The following is a 6,000-nucleotide window of genomic DNA, read 5'->3' on the forward strand; positions in this document are numbered from 1 at the left end:
TCCTCTGAGGAGACACTGGGCGACCTTTCATCCCGTCCGCCTCTGCAACAAGCAACCGCGCTGACTTGCGAAATGAAATGGCTTAGTCCTGTCAAAGTAGAAGGCAAGCACCTTCCGCGTCCTATGCCATTTGTAAGGAGCAACTTGCCACTGCCGTACCCTCCTCCACCAGGGCCCCAAATTCCTGGGTTGAATTCTGGGGTAGGGACTCCTTGAACTTACAGAGGGAGTCCCAGAAGTTGAAGTTGTAACTCCCCAAGAGAGCATTGTGGTTAGCCACCTGGAACTGAAGGCTGGCCAGTGAATAAATCTTTCTTCCAAAAAGGTCCAGGCTCTTCGCCTCCTTATTTTTGGGGGTCGAACTGGTTTGTCCCAGCTGTCCTTCTCGGCCGCCAAGACAACCAGCAAGCCCAGAGGAGGGTGGATATACAAATATTCAAAACCCTTGGCAGGAACAAAACAATTTTTCCTCTGCTTTCCTGGAGGTTGGAGGGATGGAAGATGGAGTTTGCCAGAGGGCTTTGGCTATTTTTAGGACCCCGTTGTGTACTGGTAGCCCTACACGGCCAGGGATAGTTGCAGAGAGTAAATTAAACACAGTATCCACCTGTTCGGCCATCTCCTTGGGCTTGGAAGTACAGTTCGTAACCACACTATGAAGCAGGGCCTGGTGTTCTTTAAAATCATCTGGTGGGCTGGCACGAGAAGGCCTTGCCACTGCCTCATCTGGGGACAAGGAGGAGGACAACTGGATCACCAGGGGAGGCCCCAGGGCATAAGGTTTCAGGGTAGGTTATTGCTCCTCTTCCCTGCCCTCAAAGCGTGCCACGCGCATCGAGCTTGATACCGCTGGTGCTGTTGGTTGCTGCTCCGAGGCAGCGGCTGAGGAATAGATTGAAGGAGGCATCGGCATTACAAGGCATACCCCATGTGCTCCAGTAGGGCCACTGCGTCGGCTACTGGCGTTGCTGCCAAGATGGCATCACAGAGGTCAACACAGCCTCAGGTGCCCCACCGCGCCGGTGCTGTCTTGGCAAAGGGCTGAATTACCCTTCAGTGCCAGAGGAATCACCTTCTGGTGACCACGGAGGGGCTGTCGATGCCAGTGTCTGATAGTGAACCAGCACCGCAGAAGACCTTGAGTAGGTGGATAGGTGCACGGGTGGGGGGAATCGGTGCCTTAAAAGGGAGACCACGCCCACGGTCTAGGAGACAGGGATCTGTGCCGAGAAAACAGCCAGTGGGAGGATGATTGGTGCCAGTGATATGGTGACTGATGTCTCCCTCCAGGTGACCCGTGTTGAGAGGGTGGAGACAGCAATTGCGGTGCTGGTAATCTCGGGTGTCCTGGAGATGGAGACCTGGGGCATGGAGACGGAGAATATTGTCTTGTCTCTGGAGACTGACATAGTTTGCTCGCCCTCTGAAGGGTCTTTACAGCTGGCTTGCTCTCACATGGAGCCCTTGACATGTCCTGCGATGCCAATGGCGCTGCTAGAGGCCTTTGCTCTCTAGGTGCCAGGAGAGCCTGGGAAGGCATCACCCCTGCCACAGGTCTGGGTCCTCTACCATTCCCAGGAGTTGGCAGCAGATCCCTCGGGGGACTAAGGGGCTCCAATCAGGGAAGCATCCCTATGTGGCTGTGGTGTGGGCTGGCGGCCAACTGGGTCCTTTGCCTGAACTCTCTTGGTCCTTCTTGCTCAGTGCCGGGGAGTCAAGTTTCTTCAACCTCTTCACCGGTGATGGGGGGCGCTGGCAGGCAGAGCCCAGTGCCAGGGGTGCACTGCGCACCGAGGCCAAAGTGCTAGGGGCAGAGCCTAGCCAAGAAGGCTCGGACGCCAGGCAGAGAGCACTTCAGGCAGCTGATATGGGGGTCACTAATAGGCATAGGCCAGTTGCAGTCAGAGCAGGGCTTAAAACCTGGAGATTAAGTCCCCACTGGGACTCTCTCTCTAACTACACTACTTAACTAAAAAGAACAGGAGTACTTGTGGCACCTTAGAGACTAACAAATTTATTAGAGCATAAGCTTTTGTGGACTACAGCCCACTTCTTCGGATGCATATAGAATGGAATATATATTGAGGAGATATATATACACAAATACAGAGAGCATGAACAGGTGGGAGTTGTCTTACCAACTCTGAGAGGCCAATTAAGTACGAGAAAAAAACTTTTGAAGTGATAATCAAGATAGCCCAGTACAGACAGTTTGATAAGAAGTGTGAGAATACTTACAAGGGGGGATAGATTCAATGTCTGTAATGGCTCAGCCATTCCCAGTCCTTATTCAATCCTGAGTTGATTGCATCTAGTTTGCATATCAATTCCAGCTCAGCAGTCTCTCGTTGGAGTCTGTTTTTGAAGTTTTTCTGTTGTAAGATAGCCACCCGCAGGTCTGTCATTGAATGACCAGACAGGTTAAAGTGTTCTCCCTCTGGTTTTTGAGTATTATGATTCCTGATGTCTGATTTGTGTCCATTAATTCTTTTGCGTAGAGACTGTCCGGTTTGGCCAATGTACATGGCAGAGGGGCATTGCTGGCACATGATGGCATAGATCACATTGGTAGATGTGCAGGTGAACGAGCCCCTGATGGTATGGCTGATGTGATTAGGTCCTATGATGATGTCACTTGAATAGATATGTGGACAGAGTTGGCATCAGGCTTTGTTACAAGGATAGGTCCTGGGTCAGTGTTTTTGTTCAGTGATGTGTGGTTGCTGGTGAGTATTTGCTTTAGGTTGGGGGGTTGTCTGTAAGTGAGGACAGGTCTGTCTCCCAAGATCTGAGAGAGTAAAGGATCATCTTTCAGGATAGGTTGTAGATCTCTGATGATGCGCTAGAGAGGTTTTAGTTGGGGGCTGAAGGTGACAGCTAGTGGTGTTCTGTTATTCACCTCCTACAAGACAGGCCCAACAAAGAAAATAACAGAACACCACTAGCTGTCACCTTGAGCCCCCAACTAAAACCTCTCCAGCGCATCATCAGAGATCTACAACCTATCCTGAAAGATGATCCTTTACTCTCAGATAACCATGAATTAATCTTCAACAGCTGAGAGAGGCAGGTATTAGTGTCGTTATTTTACAGATGGGAAAACAAACAAGGATGAAGAGACTTGCCCAAGATCACACAATGAGTCAGTGGCAGAGCCAGGATTACAGCTGAGAATCAACTTCCTCCTAACCTTGTGCTTATGCTTCCTGGCCATCCTGCCTTAATGCCAGCATCCATGGCTCCCAAGGACTTTAGTTTTAGTTATGAATGCTCAGCACTTCTGAAAAACCAGGCCTCTAGTACCTCACACTGGGGACCCAGAAAATGAGGAGCAGACAATTAGGGGCCACCTGTGGAAATTGTAAGTAACTTTTTCAACATTAGATGGTAATTCTGGTGCACATCCAGGAATAGAAACCATTTCTCCAGGGTGGCATTCAACTGCCTTAACTAAAAGACCATCTGTTCTTTTCCTGCAGTGCCTTGCCTCATTTGTTGCAGGCCTTCCAACTTCTACAGTAAGTGAGGCACGCCTCATATACAGACAACTGCCTCATTCCCAACACAACCCAGACTTGTTCAACTAGGACTATGCATTCTGTGCACTAAGGCCCTGATTCAGAAACAAACGCTTAAAGGTAAGAACCTGTTTAAGTCCATACTCTTCAAGGGGACTTAAGCACATGCTTAAGTGTCTTCTAAATGAGGTAGGGTTCTATGGAAAAAAATAGTATGGGATCAGGTAATTAAAGACAGTAATAATGCACAATTACAGTTATACAGGCAATGTCAATACTGTCATTTCTAACTCATGTGCTCAGACTTTGCAACCTTAATAATCTTCTTTTAACATATTTTGCTGGGTTTGTTTTTCTAAAGAAAAAAGGCAACATCAAATCCTGTAATTTGGAACTGTAATGCCCACCTCTGCCAACCAGCAGACATAAGGAGAGTTTGAACCTTGGGCATTTCAGCACCGCAACACAGACCTGTACCGCTTGAGCAAGAGGGCTAGCTATAATAGAGAGCAGCAGGAATAGGATGTTATCCTTGGTGGCATGAGAAGAGGACTCACCATTCACTGCATAGACGAGTAGCCTCATTTTCTAGACAGCATAGCTAGCACATGAAGTTGACACATTCTGAGAGGCAAGGTGGTTAAGTGGGTGACATTTGGGTTTCCTATATTAGAGATCTAGGTTCTTCTAGTCACAGAATGTATAACTACATAGTGGGCTATGAGGTTTGGCTCAATAAGGGTTTTGAATGGCCAAGAATTAACACCAGTTAATTAACACATCTCGTTTACAGTTTTATTTAGATTTAACACTAAAAAAGCACCCCATAAAAGCTCTACCTACCCTGACAATTAGATTTACAATAGATATTCTGCATCAACACTAACATACAAATAAATTGACAGCCAGCGGCCTTAAATAATTGCAGTGGTAATTTACCTTAGCCAGTACATAATAAAAATGGAAAATCTCCAGAAAAGCCACTACCCCAAAATCATACCCAGGAACATACCCTCATCCCATCCCCAAAACCCCATCTAACAACGATCATAACATTCAGGCTATTCTGGACCAGGATGGGAGCAAATTCCAGCGTCCTGAGACCCTCACAGAGAATGCCTAGCTGGCAGCCCCTCCCCCCTTAATGAGGGGATCTAGCTCAAGCGCCTGTTGACCACAGCTGTGGGAGTGAGAGTTATGGGGAGAGAGCTACTCTCTCAGGTAGGCAGGTCCCAGGCCATTTAGGGCTTTGTAGGTCATAACTAAGGCTGCGAGTGTCACGGAAGTCACAGATTCTGAAACTTTCCGTGACCTCCGTGACTTCTGCAGTGTCCAGTGCTGGCTCAGGGGCTGCCCGAGGTGGGCAGCCCCTGGGCCAGCAGCAGCAGTTGGAGTGTGTGGGAGGGGGCTCAGGTTTAGAGGCAGGGGATTGGGGTGCAGCACTTACCTCGGGGTGGGGAGCTCCGTGGCTCCCATTGGCATGGCCCTGCACAACTCCTAGGCAGAGAGGTCAGGGGGCTTTGCATGGATGCTGCATGGCTGCGGTTCCTAGCCAATGGGAGCTGCGTAGCTGGTGTTTGTGGTGGGGGCAGAGTGCATAGCTCCCGGTCCCTCTGCCACTTACGACCTGCAGGGACATGCTGAGCCAGATAGGGAGCCTGTCAGCCATGCCAACCCTACCCCCCGCCCCAGCGGGGGAGTCCTGGGCCGTGCACCACCCATCCCCCCCAACACCAGCGGGGATCCCCGCACCCCCCCCCCACTATATACCCCTAACTAAAATTTTAGTTAGGGGTATATAGTAAAAGTCATGGACAGGTCATGGGCCATGAATTTTTGTTTACTGCCCATGACTTGTCCATGACTTTTACTAAAAATACCCGTGACTAAAACGTAGCCTTAATCATGACTAACACCAACACTCACAGAGTACCAGCCCTGGCAGCCACTTCCAGAGAGCTGCCTCCCTCACTAAGCGAGCTGCTACATTCTACACCAGCTTCAGTCTCCACGGGGCTGTAAGGTGCCACCCCATGAAGAGCACACTGCAACGGTCTCATCTTGAGATGACAAAAGCATTGACAACATTGATACGGTTGGTATCTGAAAGAAGCGGTCTCCACCTTCTGGCCAGGTGCTGTAATATGATCATCCAACATCAACTTGGGGTATAAAATTGCCCCCATATGCAAACTCTGGTGGTGACCAATGGCAGACGCAGCACTCCCTCAACCAGAGGGACAGATATTCACTCCATCTCCTCCAGCTCTTTCCCCATCCCACCCTCACCTCAGTGTTGTATGGCGAGAGTTTCAGCCAGCTCGCTCTCATCTGTGCCCCATTCTCAACTAGACAACGGTGAAGGTACTCAACTGCACGGTTGTCAGAGTAGGGAAGAGCAAGAATCATACAGGAGGGTGTCAGCATCCTGAAAACCCCACGCCGCCTTCCTAACCCACATGGCACACTGCAGCACCCCACA

Source organism: Chrysemys picta, chromosome 25, assembly GCF_011386835.1.
Source record: "Chrysemys picta bellii isolate R12L10 chromosome 25, ASM1138683v2, whole genome shotgun sequence".
Taxonomy (NCBI): Eukaryota; Metazoa; Chordata; order Testudines; family Emydidae; genus Chrysemys; species Chrysemys picta.